This window comes from Euleptes europaea, chromosome 9 (genome assembly GCF_029931775.1).
Source record: "Euleptes europaea isolate rEulEur1 chromosome 9, rEulEur1.hap1, whole genome shotgun sequence".
NCBI lineage: Eukaryota > Metazoa > Chordata > Lepidosauria > Squamata > Sphaerodactylidae > Euleptes > Euleptes europaea.
In genome coordinates, this window is record NC_079320.1 from 12605057 (window position 1) to 12620062 (window position 15006).

Sequence of the window (15006 nt, forward strand, 5' to 3'; positions counted from 1 at the left end):
AAAGGCACCTCCGTGCCTATACCAAATAGGTTTGGAAATTAGCACGGGAAAGTGGTACACAAATGCACATATAGTTGTAATAGCAGGAGATCTCCAGCTAGTACCTGGAGGTTGGCAACTGTACTTCCACCAACTCAGGTTTAGAAAAGAGCAGCTAAGAGAATCAAGAAAGAAAAGTCCAAAGTCTGGGTGTGGGAAATTCCTGGAGATTTTGGGGGTGGCATCTGGGGATGCTGGGGCTTTGGGAGGGGAGGGACTTCAGCAGGGTATAATTAGAGTTGCTAAGGCCCTCTTCGTCACCGGCGGGAGGTTTTTAGGGCAGAGCCTAAGAAGGGTGGGGTTTGGGGAGAGGAGCGACTTCAATGCTATAGAGTCCAATTGCCAGAGTGGCCATTTTCTCCAGGTGAACTGATCTCTATCAGCTGGAGATCAGTTGTAATAGCAGGAGATCTCCAGCTACTACCTGGAGGTTGGCAACCCTAGGTATAATGCCTTACAGTCCACTTTCCAAAGCAGCCATTTACTGTTGGCAGAGCCTCACTTCAGTGAAACCAGAATAGGCCCCAACTTCATCTGTGGCTTTAAAATTCCCCACCAAGGAATTTTAAGTAACCGCTAACAGAATATTAGTAGGATCTTCTGTATTTCTATGAATTTTGCATTCCTGTCTCATTTGTAATCTATTTTCAACAGTTATTTGAAAAAGCAAGATAGATAAATAGATATATAGATATGTAAATAATTTAAATTAAGCAATGATGTTATGCAAGTCCCCCTTAGCTGACGCAAGTTAAATATTATCATCATAAAAATCTACTAGGCAGAGGATCAGCACAAGTGAACGGAGGGTTGCATTCTGTTTTTTCTGCTTGTTGAAAGCTGGCTCAGCAATATGTCAAGCCAAGGACATTAATGAAGATGGAGAATTCTCCAGCAAGCCAGAAATTAGATTCAGCACATTATTTTTCAGGACCTGGCCAGAACTTCCCCTTCCCCTTTCAAAAAGAAGGATCCCCTCGAATTAAGACTGGGTTTGAATGTTTTTCCCCACATTAAATTTTTTCCCTAAGTGCACACAAGAGAGCCCTAAATTGCTTTTCTACGTTCCGTATATCTCAATACTTAGGGTTGCTGAATGCCGACCTCCAGGTGGGGCCTGTAGATAGGGTTGCCAGGTCCCTGTTCGCTACCAGCAAGAGGTTTTGGGGGCAGAGCCTAAGGAGGGCAGGGTTTGGGGAGGGGAAGGACTTCAATGCCATAGAGTCCAATGGGCAAAGTGGCCATTTTCTCCAGGGGAACTGATCTCTATTGGCTGGAGATCAGCTGTAATAGCGGGAGATCTCCAGCTACCACCTGGAGGTTTGGAAATTAGCACGGGAGAATGGGTACAAAGATGCACATAAGCAGGTTGCAAAATAGCAAATATAATAAGTGGCAAAGCTAGAAAAGACAAAACAAGTGTGCAACACAGAACCTTAACAGCTAAGTTGCTAAATATATACAAAATTACAAGGTAAGTATGCAATAGTCTTTTTGGTGTAAATCAGGAAGCAAAGTCCTCTTCTGGATTTCAAAGATATCCTAAGGAACTGGTTATCTTTGAAATCCAGAAGAGGACTTTGCTTCCTGATTTACACCAAAAAGACTATTGCAAACTTACCTTGTAATTTTGTATATATTTAGCAACTTAGCTGTTAAGGTTCTGTGTTGCACACTTGTTTTGTCTTCCCTAGCTTTGTCACTTCTTATATTTGCTATTTTGCAACCTGTTTATGTGCATCTTCGTACCCATTCTCCCGTGCTAATTTCCAAAGCTTCCAGTATAGGCACGGAGGTGCCCTTGTCTTTGTTTTACCACCTGGAGGTTGGCAACCCTAACAGTAGAGTTGCCAACCTCCAGGTGGTTGTAGAGGAAAAAAAGACACCACTGTACTGATACTACACAGTTAGGAAATTAGCACAGGAGCGTCACAACAATATTACAGGGTGCAACAATATTCTATTGATAAGTCACCAAAGTGTGAGCAATATAAAGCAAAAACAGTTTGTACAACACAATCCTATATCTACATAGTCCAATAAACTCTGATATATGTATCTTCAGTGTTATAAAGCTGGTGTAACGTTGCTTTACAGATGATACGGGGATACGGCCGTTTCAAAATTCTTCAGTTCAGTTCTTCCTCAGTCCCCAAAAACGTCAAACAAGCTTGGCTTAAACAATTTCTTGACTGCAGTTAGATACCCAGGATAGTCATCATGTTCCGCGCTGGGATACAACAAATGTTTAAGCCAAGCTTGTTTGACGTTTTTGGGGACTGAGGAAGAATTGAACTGAAGAATTTTGAAACGGTCGTATTCCCGTATCATCTGTAAAGCAACGTTACACCAGCTTTATAACACTGAAGATACATATATCAGAGTTTACTGGACTATGTAGATATAGGATTGTGTTGTACAAACTGTTTTTGCTTTGATATTGCTCACACTTTGGTAGCTTATCAATAGAATATTTTTGCACCCTATAATATTGTGTCGCTCCTGTGCTAACCTCCAGGTGGTGGCTGGAGATCTCCCGCTATTACACCTGACCTCCAGGAGACAGAGATCGGTTCGGCAGGAGAAAATGGCCGCTTTGGCAGTTGGACTCTATGCAATTGAAGTCCCTCTCCAAACCCCACCCTCCTCAGGCTCCACCCACCCACCCACTTCAAATCTTTAGGTATTTCCCAACCCGGAGCTGGCAACTTGCCTCATGGTGTTTCAAGACACAAAAGTGGTCTCCACATAGTGGCACTCCAGGAATTTCCCCTAGTCCCTATGATAAAGGCCACAGAGACTCGTGAAGGCAGCCTAGAGCATCACCCAGAAATGACATCACCCTCCCCAAATCCCATCTTACTCAGGCAACACCCCTCCAAAAAAAAAAAACCCTCGCGTTTGCTAAGGCAGGTTTGGGATCCCTGACAACCAGGAAGTCCAACCAAACTGAAACCCTAGCTCACAAACAAATTCCAGTTCAGGAAGTGGGATCTGAACGGTTGGGTGGCCAGGGTTCCAGCTCAGTAAGGCTCCTAAGTCTCAATGACAACATGCAAATCCCCACAAAGCACCACCCTATATCTCTATTTTACTAGTTCTGCAGTCCTTTTTTGGTTCTCACAACCACACCTGGTCACAGCATCAGGGATACATGTATTCCTTCAGCCCGCTTGCTGGACTATTCACACTCAATAAATTTATATTGCAAAGAAACAGCATTCCAAATGAAACTCTGGGGTTTTCTCGTTTTATAGGTCACATCAGCCAGGTATGTGTCTCTATTATTTAAACCCTGAATTCGGTACAAAAAGGAAGGCATGTTTTAGACAGTATCTAAAGATTGCTTGATGGGTGCCTTCTTGATCAGTGCTTCCTTAAACTGCATAAGATTTCCTCCTGTTCCAGCACTGCTATTTAATGTACAAGTAATCTTTCTTCCAGCACCAAAAAAAAATCATTAAAGCAACTTCAAATTATCTCAACTGGGCTTTTAAAAAAATACAAAATAGATTCACCATTTCCTCCAGATAAAAGTAAGTACTTCAGAGGACATTACTTAATTAAATTTAAAAGGCCAAGTTACTAGATAAAGATTCATTCTACTAGGGAATAATCTGAAACAAACCATGTAATCTGCTTGGGCTGCTTCCACACAGAGAGGTTTCCCCAGAAGGACTGCAGGAAACCTCTGCCCTAAAGGGGAACATCCAGATGACATCTTGCCCTCATGCCAAGTCCTCCTTCACCACCAGCGGGAGGTTTTTGGGGCAGAGCCTGAGGAGGGTGGGGTTTGGGCAGGGGAGGGATTTCAGTGCCATAGAGTCCCATTGCCAAAGCGGCCACTTTCTCCAGGGGAACTGATCTCTATCGCCTGGAGATCAGTTGTAACAGCAGGAGATCCCCAGCTAGTGCTTGGAGGTTGGCAACCCTACTGATAGGGCTGCCAAGCACCCAGTGGAAATGGAGGATCCTCCACCCCCAGCTTGTTTCCCACGATCGCTTTGAGCGGCAGCAGGAGAAAAATAAACAAAGAAATGGCCATTGATCATGGCATGATGTCACTTCCAGGGAAAACCTAGAAATGATGTCAATTCTCTCTAGAAATCTCCAGAAATTCTATGGTTTTACCAGAGTTTTTGGGAATTCCTCAAGAGGTGGGATGTCGGTTCCAGGTTTTCCTGGACAGCAGACCCATGTTCTTGTCTTCCCATCTCCAGTTCTGGGTTGGGAAATACCTGAAGATTTTGGGGATGGAGCCTGGGGAGGGTGCGGCTTGGGGAGGAGAGCAACTGCCATGAGTCAGCCTGCTGAAGCTTCTGCCAGGGATCAGTCTGTTGAGGAAGAAGATCTGGAAACTGCTGCCAGTGACAGGGAGGAACCAGAGCAGGCGCAGGCAGACAACTGTGCCCCAGGCCTACAACCACCCAGGGCAGAGGACTCACCTGGGCCCAGCACCACCACCACCGCTGCAGCAGCAATGCCAAAGGGGCAGAACCCTCCTCCTCCAGCGTAGGATAAGTGCCAGATTGCAAGCACTACCAAGAGCCCTGACAGCTGACAGCGTTGAGGATGATGAGCTCCCTCTGGCAAGGACTGCTGAGTCAGAGGAACCAGCAACAACTGGGGCCTCCTAGGCTTATTTAAACAAACAGTAGCAGCAAGGCTGATGTGGGAACAGGATTGCCAACCTCCAAGTAGTAGTTTTGGGGGCGGAGCCTGAGGAGGGTGGGGTTTGGGGAGGAACTTCAATGCCATAGAGTCCTACTGCCAAAGCAGCCATCTTCTCCAGGGGAACTGATCTCTATCGGCTGGAGATCAGTCACAATAGCGGGAGATCTTCAGCTACTTCCTGGAGGTTGGCAACCCTAATGATGATGTCACTTCTGGGTTTACGCCCGGAAGTGCCGCATCGCCACAGCTGCTTTATCACTCAACCCCCCCCCAAATTTGGGGGTTTGAGTGCTAAATCGGTCACGACGATGCGGCGCTTCCGGAAGTGACATCATTGCATGCACACAGCCGCGCATGCACGCGGCCACCCCAGCCCCACCCCCTAAAACCTCCCACCGATCGTGAGGGGGGACCTGGCAACCCTAAGCTTGCAGGGCAGCCTAACCCAGTCTTTGCATGTCCTACTGCCACGGTAATTAAAACATTTTTAACTTTCCAGCAGACTCAGTTACCAAATTAACATTTGCATATAAAGATCATAGCATTGGATGAGACCGACAGGCTGTCTCCGGCACCATATGCTCAAATAATTGTCAGAGGAGATGGGATGCTATTGAGCTATTAAAGCTGAAGCAGGTTGTTTAGGATGCAGGTCGCATGAGAAGCCAGCCAGCCAGCCCAAATCATGAAACGCTGCTAATTTTATCAAACATTATTTCCATTGCTGACAAGGCTGACCCTGCCTTGGTGCAGCAACGTCACCAAGTTCACCTGGGTTTGGGGCCAGTAACTCCCTGAACAACACACACCATAAAGCAAAAGAAGGCTTTATTGACGAAATTTAAGGAAGGTATTAAAAATAAGGCACATAGCTCAGGGGCAATAAAATACACAGAAATAATAAAAGCTGCCTAGTTATCTTACTTCCTCTGTTTTTGGTCCCTTGCCATGAAAAGCCCCAAAAAGGGGTCGCCATAAGTCGGCGGCGACTTGAAGGCACACACACACACACACAGTTATCTTACTTGCTGGAGTCTTAACACAGCGAAGTTAGTTCATATAGCAAAAGGTTTCCAGAGCATCATACAAGTATCTTCTTTACAGCGAGGAGGGGTAGGAGGGAAAAAGTAAAGGAATAAGGAATTCTTCTCTCTAGCGGCACTTATAGAGAAAGCTGACCATAACCTCCTGATCTTTTCAATCAATCATAGGGCAGTATCCATGGATCCTTCCAGGGTAAGTTCCCCCTCCGATATCAGTAGGGTTGCCAGCTCCGGGTTGGGAAATACCTGGAGGTTTTGGGGGCGGAGCCTGAGGAGGGTGGGGTTTGAGGAGGGACTTCAATGCCATAGAGTCCAGTCTTCTTCTCTTTCTGGAATCCATGGTGGTTTTGTAATGGATTTCCCTGGAAATGGGATAGCTACCATTATTCATGCTTGGCTATTTAGAAGTGACAGGTATTTACAGCAGGGTGAATTAATCTTTCCTTAAAGCCCAGACTAAAGGGACTGAACTTTATTTACAGCAAACTGGATTGTGTGTAATGTCTTGTGTAGTTTTAATTAGGTCATTTTCCTTAGAGACCTGCAGTTTGAGGTTAAGGAAAGAAAGCCAAGCAGCTATCAAGTTTAAAACTGTTATATGAATGCCCTATGGTCCCTTCTTTTTATTCACTGCTGAATGATCTATTTTTAGAGTCCTTGTAAGTCCAAAGCCTGTTCACAAGATCCCCCTTTCTGATGGGGCTCTGTTTCTTTGACAGTTATGCTAAAGGAAGAAATTCAATGTGTAAAGATTTTCCCAGCAGGCATTTATAAAACAGCTAGGTATCCTGCTAGAAGAGAAAAGACAACTAGCCTACCTAATTTTCAGATTATTCACTGAAGAAAGCTGTTGTCAGCTGCTATGATTGTGCAGTCCAGAATGTGTGATCCTCCAAATAAATATGGTTGCCAAATTGTCTGAAAGGGGCAGTGTTAGGGTTGCCAACTCATGATTAAGAAATTCCTGGATATTTGGGGGTACAGCCTGGGAGGGCAGTGTTTGGGGAAGGGGTGGACCTCAGCAGGGTATAATGTCATAGTGTTCACCCTTCAAAGTACCCATTTGCTCCAAGGGAGCTGGTGTCTGTAGTCTGGAGATCAGTTGTAATTCAGGGTGATCTCCAGGCACCACCTGGAGGTTGGCAAGCCTATTCTGCCCGTTGGGTTGCGTTCAAGGGGTGATCCAGTGGTATAGCAGATTTTTTAATACAAACCTGTGTGCCAGTACTATAAAAATATTTCAAGAATACCATTCATATAATGATAAATAACGGTAGTTCATGTAAATATGATTTGTGAGAATTGTTGTCAAAAGCGCAGCTGGGGTTCAAGATCAATATTCCTAAGCGAGAGATCTGCTACATCAACTGGGCTTCAGAGTTTCTTAAATGTTGGGGGCAAGATTAACTGAGATTTCAAATCTTTTAAATCTTTCAAAAGGGAGGAGAAACAAACATTTTCTCTGTCTTCAGCAGGTAGGCTTAGGGTTGCCAACTTCCAGGGGGGAAAAATGCTCTGTCCTTTTAATGAATTCTTCAGGGCATGTTATTTATCAGAGATATTATTTACCTCCATGCCACGAAAAGCTTCAGCTACCCATTTCCACACAATGGTAAACTAAAGTAAAGGTCCCCTGTGCAAGCACCAGGTCATTCCTGACCCATGGGGTGATGTCACATCCTGACGTTTCCTAGGCAGACTTTGTTTACGGGGTGGTTTGCCAGTGCCTTCCCCAGTCATCTTTCCTTTACCCCCAGCAAGCTGGGTACTCATGTTACCGACATCGGAAGGATGGAAGGCTGAGTCAACCTTGAGCCGGCTATCTGAAACCGACTTCCGTCGGGATCGAACTCAGGTTGTGAGCCGAGCTTGGACTGCAGTACTGCAGCTTACCACTCTGTGCCACGGGGCTCCACACATTAAGCCTCTATTAAACGGTGAAGGCATTTTTCTCCAGGCCTGTTGGCAACCCTAACAGGCTGACTGTGTATTATTTTAGGCTGAGGTCATATGGATGTCTTCATCAAGATGCCTTTCTCCAAAACTGGAAACATCATTCCTTGGTGGTTACAAACCATCTAGGGTTACCAGGTCCTCCCCAGGAGACCTGGGCAGGTTTTGGGGGCAGAGCCTGAGGAGGGTCGGGTTTGCGGAAGGGAGGGACTTCAATGCCATAGAGTCAAATTGCCAAAGCAGCCATCCAGGTGAACCCATCTCTGTCGGCTGGAAATCAGTTGTAATTGCAGGAGATCTCCAGCTAGTACCTGGAGGTTGACAACCCTAAAACCATCTCTTGCATTTCTCTCATGACTCTGAAAATGCAGTTCTGCACATCTCTCCCCAAACCCACATGGTTTGGGTAAACCCAAAGACATGTCTGACACATCAAGCGAAACGCACAGAGAAACAAAGCAGCTTTCATCCAACACAAAAAGAGACTCCACGGGAAGAAGATATCAAATGGAATTAGAGGCCTTCGCTAATTTGCTCTTTGTTCTTCTTTGAGTACCAATTGCTTCCAACACTCACTTGACAAATGCTGAAATCCCCAGGCCCGAGGATACAGACGCTACCAGAGAAGCCAACTAATTTTAGCTACTGCCAGAAGCGGATAGGCCATGGCTGTGTTTTGATGGGACTTCTCTGTGGCTGCATGTTTCTTTCAGAGATCAGAAGCGTACATGGCACGGGAGGCCAGCCAAAAGGGTGGCGGTGGAGGGGATTCACTTCAATATATTTTGAAGGGAAGGAATACTGCTTTAAAAAAGAATTGCTCTCCGACAAATATTAGATGGAGGTTTAAAAACTAGCCAGGACGTCAATTCTTTCTTTCTTTAGATATTTATACCCCACTTTTCTCCTCGATGGGGACCCACAGTGGCTTAGAGCATCGCCTCCTAGGGTTGCCAACCACCAGGGAGTAGCTAGAGATCTCCTGCTGTTACAACTGATCTCCAGCCGATAGCGATCAGTTCACCTGGAAAAAATGGCCGCTTTGGCAATTGGACTCTATGGCATTGAAGTCCCTCTTCTCCCCAAATCCCGCCCTCCTCAGGCTCCGCCAGTGGCACAGAGGGACCTGGCAACCCTATCGCCTTCCCTTCCTTCATTTTCTCCTCACAGCAACCATCCTGTGAGGTAGGTGAAGCGGAGAGAGACAGAGAGACAGACTGCTCAGAATCACCCAGCAAGCTTCCATGGCAGATTGGGGGATTTGAACCTGGTTGTCCCAGACCCTAGTCCAACATTCTAACCACTGTACAACACTGCTCCTTTTCAGCAGCTCCCATCACGGTACCCCAAAACAAGTCACTTTTAAATTAGTTTTTATCAGCTTCCATGCTGAACTACAAAAGAAATCAACTTTGGAGCTGAAGGGCAAGCTCTTCTCTTGCAAGTATGTTTTCCTTGCCCTGACCAATCCACCGCCCACCAAGGTTTCTCCCCCAAAAGAACATATGATGTAATAGCAAAAGCAAAGAACTCCTCTGAGCACTTGGAGAGTTCTTTCCTCTCCCAGCTGGCGATTTCCACTTCTGCAGATCTGGAATTAAAGAGTACGACTCCGGTGGCAGAAAGGCTTGAGCTACGGTTGCCAGATCCTGGTTGGTAAACTCCTGGAGATTTGAGGATGGAGCCTGGTGAGGAGAGGGGCCTCAGCAGGGTACAATGCCATAGAGTCCATTCTCCAAAGCATTTATTTTCTCCCAGATATTGCTATTTACCCTACCGGCGAAACTTACATGTAAGCTTATCATTACAAAATTCCTCAACAGGATAAATGAGCAGGAGGGGGAAGGCTTAAACCCCTTGTCCCTGCACACCCCAGTCTCAAGCGGGCACACCTGGGAATTGAACACATGAAGCTGCCTTCTACTGAATCAGACCCTCGGTCCATCAAAGTCAGCATTGTCTACCCAGACCAGCAGCAGCTCTCCAGGGACTCAGGCAGGGGTCTTTCCCATCACCTGTTTGCCTAGTCCCTTTAATTAGAGATGCTGGGGATTGAACCTGGGACCTTCTGCATGCCAAGCAGATGCTCTACCACTGAGCCACGGCCCCTCATCTCCAAATACAGAATTCCCAGAGCATGTCTGGTCAACGAGAACTGAGGGCTTTGTAACTCATCAGTTGGCCCTCGGTGAGACTCAAGAGACCTGCTCACTGTTTCACATGAATTAAATGGGCATCATGAAAGATGATGCAGAATCCCCTGAGGCACATTTGTCCCACTCCATGGGACAAGGCAATGTGGGAAAGCTTCCCTGGGCAGAACGTGTGGAACAGACTAGCTTAAAACTTCAATCCTAACCATGCACAGTTAGGCTTGGACTACACATTATGTTTTTACTGGGTCTAAGATGGGAGGAAGAGGTCCTGCTTCCTCTCCATGCAGGGTCATCTGCTGAAGCTGGAGGGTGAGAGATTCAAAAGAGATAAAAGGAAGTATTTCTTCACACAACGCATAGTTAAATTGTGGCACTCCCTGCCCCAGGATGTGGTGATGGCTGCCAACTTGGAAGGCTTGAAGAGGGGAGTGGACATGTTCATGGAGGAGAGGGGTATTCATAGCTACTAGTTAAAATGGATACTAGTCATGATGCAGACCTATTCTCTCCAGGATCAGAGGAGCATGCCAAATATATTAGGTGCTGTGGAACACAGGCAGGATAATGCTGCTGCAGTCATCTTGTTTGTGGGCTTCCTAGAGGCACCTGGTTGGCCACTGTGTGAACAGACTGCTGGACTTGTTGGACCTTGGTCTGATCCAGAATGGCCTTTCTTAAGTTCTTGTGTTCATGCTGAAATAATCCGCCCCTCCCGGCTGTTTCAGCTAGGAAAATGACATGTGGGGAGGCAAGAGACCCTTCCCCCACACACACACCATGTTCAGGAGCCAACTTGGCTCCCCACGGTCCTTCAAAAGCTGCAGTGGGGCCACAAGGGAAAGCATGTCAGGACTGGGCTCCCCATACACAGCTCATTAAAAAAAACACATTGAATGTAGCCCCAATTAACCTAGAGGTACTTACTTCCAAGTCAAAATGTTTAGGATTAGCGTCAACAAAAAAACCCCCCCCCCCTTGCATTTCTAGAGGGACACTCAAGCGTGGAGCTAAAACATTAGTTCTGTAAGACATCTACTTCTGCCCTTGACTGCACAGGGCACTGGCCATGTTGTTCACCACAAGATCCCTCGTCAAACTGTAGACAGGATCAATGCCGGCGGCGCCATCCAAAACAGTTTCTACGGTACCAAAACGCCGGAGGAATGAGCGACTGGTACCCAGCAATCTGCGAATCTCACAGAGCGGGACTTTCTCCTCTTCCGCCTGCTGCTCCAGTCCACTCACCCCCCCCTCCCTTTTGTTCTTGGGGGTCAGTAGACACCCCCCCAGAAGAGCATAGGAAACAAAGTGGGGTTCTGCAGCAGGAGGGAGCAATGGGCAGAAATCACTACTCTGCCTTCTGAAGACCTGCGTGCCTTTAAGTCTTTGGAAATCAAACCATCTCTGAACGTCTCTTGCCTTGAAAACCCTACGGGGTCATAAGATAGCTGCGACTCAACAGCACATTCCACCACCACCACTTCCCCCCCTTTTTTTAGGGAATATGATGGCATGAATTAATTTAAAAAAAATATTTATTCAATAAAATAAACCACAACCAAAAACAACAACCAAAAACATACAACAATCTTCATAATTTAAAATATGTGTAAACTTAAAAATTCAACAGAATTTCTATATACAACTTATTCCAATATCCTCAATCATACTACCACACCGAATACACGGTTTAGTCCTCTGTAAAATAGCTAGACTGTCATCGCAGCACATTGTCCTTTCTCACCCTTAATTATAAGATGTTCCATTTTATTTACAGCTCGTAACCATGGCTCATCTAGACTCATTGTATCACCATTTTTCTGATGCGTTAGCTTAATTAAAACATATATTTCTTTAACTTTAACCAACCATTCCTCTATCTTTGGAGTCATTTTTTGTTTCCAGTGTCTGGCAAAAGTCATTCTAGCAGTAGTTATCATGTGTAACCCCATACATTGTTTATCTTTAGTTAGGTTTGGAACTAAATTTAACAAGAGTATCTCAGGTTTACATGGGATGTCAATCTCCATTCCAACAGATAGGTATTTCACTACCGTATTTCATTCCAGAATGTTATAGCTCTCTCACACTTCCACCACATATGTATAAAGTCTGCTTGTTTTTTATCACAGTACCAACAACTATCGTTCACTGATTCACCACCACCACTTATTATAAATGTATTCCACCTTTACTCCAAGGAATTTCGGTGCGAGAGGGATTCTTTCTCTTACCTTTACAACAATCCTGGCAAGGTAAACTGCTCAGAGAGAGACTATCTCAAGTAAAGCCACATTGCCACAGGATGGAGCAAGCACTTGAACCCAAGTCACAGAATCATGGAATCATAGAGTAGGAAGGGACCACCAGGGTCATCTAGTCCAACCCCCTGCACAATGCAGGAAATTCGCAACAACCTCCCCTCCACACCCCCAGTGACCCCTACTCCATGCCCGGAAGATGGCCAAGGTGCCCTCCCTCTCATCATCTGCCTAAGGTCATAGAATCAGCATTGCTGACAGATGGGCCATCTAGCCCCTGCTTAAAAACCTCCAGGGAAGGAGAGCTCACCACCTCCCAAGGAAGCCTGTTCCACTGAGGAACCGCTGTAATGGTTAGCAAATTCTTCCTAATGTCTAGACTGAAACTCTTTTGATTTAATTTCAACCCGTTGGTTCTGGTCCGACCTTCTGGGGCAACAGAAAACAACTCAGCACCATCCTCTCTATGACAGCCCTTCAAGTACTTGAAGATGGTTATCTTTCTTGTCCAAGTCCTTCTTGTCCAAGACCAGCAACTTCATACACCACACCACACTGGGCATTTCTTGCACTCAGTGCATTTCTTTCCCATTTGGGGCTAAGCACTGAATTTGCCATCTCCATATTTCAGACCTGGGGTTCCCCACAAGATTCGATGCTGACCGCCTAGGTGAAGCCTAGGGGAACAGACGGTTCCAGGCTTGGTTAGCTTTCCTGCTCCCAGTTTGACCAGACCTTCCTTGCCAGTCTTTCAGCTTGCTTCTTCTTTCTAAACGCAATGTATGGGAGTTCCACCAAAGCGGACTGGGGAAGGGCCGTAGCTCAGTGGTAGAGCATGTGCTTGACATGCAGAAGGTCCCCGGTTCAATCCCCGGCATCTCCGGTTAAAGGGACCAGGCAAGCAGGCGATGGGAAATACCTCTGCCTGAGACCCTGGAGAGCCGCTGCTCATCTGAGTTGACAATACTGACTTTAATAGACCAAAGGTCTGATTCAGTATAAGGCAGCTTCAGGTGTTCAGGTGTTTTCTTGGGCTGAGCACAAGTGCCTCGTTCACAAAACTCTATTCCCGCTGCCAGCGTGGTATAATGGTTAAGAGCAGTGGTTTGGAGCATTGGACTCTGATCTGGAGAACCGGGTTTGATTTCCTACTCCTCCAGATGAGTGGTGGGCGCTGGTGAACTGGATTTGTCTCCCCACTCCTACACATGAAGCCAGCTGGGTGACCTTGGGCTAGTCACACTCTCTCAGCTCCACCTACCTCACAGGGTGTCTGTTGGGCAGAGGGGAAGGGAAGGTGATTGTAAGCCGGATTGATTCTTCCTTAAGTGGTAGAGAAAGATGGCATACAAAAACCAACTCTTCTTCTTCTTCTGCCAATGCTTAGCAAGCCTACTTGCAATAGAAAGCATCATCGCATCTTTCTCAAATTCTGCCAGAGTCCAGACTCATCCTTCAACCATATTCTGGGCTTGACATCCCGCCTCCCAGTTGCTCAGAGTTGGTCTCCAGATCAAAAACCAGTCATGACTCCCTTTGAAGAACACATGAAGCTGCCTTATACTGGATCAGACCCTCGGTCCATCAAAGTCAGCATTGTCTGCTCTGACCGGCAGCGGCTCTCCAGGGTCTCAGACTGAGGTCTTTCACATCACCTACTTGCCTAGTCCCTTTAACTGGAGATGCTGGGGATTGAACCTGGGACCTTCTGCATGCCAAGCAGATGCTCTACCACTGAGCCACAGCCCCTCCCACTGGACTTTCAAAGCCAAGAACCCCTTCCCAGACGAATGAGCGCCTTTGCACGCTTTCCACTTGCGATGGGATGGATTTAATTCTTGAAAGGAGCATGGAGCAAATGCTCATACGCTGCAAAAAAGCCACGCATTTCCCAGCAAGCGCTGCAAGCATCAAGAGCCTGCAAATTAAACTCCGGCTGTCAGAGCCAACGTGCTCTTCTGTCAAATGGAAAGCAAGCTGCTCAGCTGGGTTTGGGAACCACATGTGGGGAGACACATGAACACATGAAGCTGCCTTATACTGAATCAGACCATCAAGGTCCATCAAAGTCAGTATTGTCTACTGGCAGCAGCTCTCCAGGGTCTCAGGCAGAGAAAGGTCTTTCACATCACCCACTTGCCTGGTCCCTTTAACTGGAGATGCCGGGGACCGAACCTGGGACCTTCTGCATGCCAAGCACATGCTCTACCACAGAACCACAACTCCTGATCTATTTTTTTTTCACCCTCCCTCCCTCTGCCCCACCTATTGGATGGCTCCCTGACCTACGATGAGGGAGAGGCACCTATCAACCAAAGCATCCTCCAGGCATTTGAAGGCAATGCCAGAACAACAAGAGGTCATCAGATCCTCACATCTCCTCCCCCAGCATGCAAGCCCAGGAACGAGAGCCACGGAACCCCTGGCACCTACCTCGAACATCGGGGAGTGTCTCTTGCGTGGCAATGTGCATCCCAGGAGCTCCGCAAGAAACTTTGCCATATACAAGCAGGAGGGAGTCTTCTTGTCTAGAGAGCTTGCTGTCACGGTGCCAGGTTAAATATATATGTGTGTATACATATATATATATCCTTTGAAGCTCAGCAGAGAGATTCTTTCTTACAGCGATGCCTTGGCTGTTCCTTCCAAGGGGGAAGCGTGTTTACCCGATCTCATTCTGCCCCAGCATTCTGCAAGGTAAGCGGGGATGCTGCTAGGACCCCCTCTCTGGCAGGGAACAACCCAGGTGGCTCTAAAAGGATGGCGAGAGAGAAATCAGGTCCGATCCCCGGCAGAGGGGCTTGGGCTATCTGATGCTCGCTTCCAGCCTTGTTCCCAGAGAATGTCACTGGTACCACTGTCAAAAGGAAGGGGCCCCGC

The 15006-nt window shown here is 46.7% G+C and overlaps 1 long non-coding RNA gene across 1 annotated transcript in view; it reads right to left on the reverse strand.

Annotated features, from left to right (window-relative positions):
* Positions 1-14639, reverse strand: part of LOC130482640 (uncharacterized) — a 51738-nt gene extending 37099 nt beyond the window's left edge. The window contains exon 1 of the long non-coding RNA XR_008933507.1: positions 14560-14639. This is a non-coding gene — a long non-coding RNA (uncharacterized LOC130482640). The remainder of the gene's footprint in view (positions 1-14559) is intronic.
* Between the last annotated feature and the right edge of the window lie 367 nt (positions 14640-15006).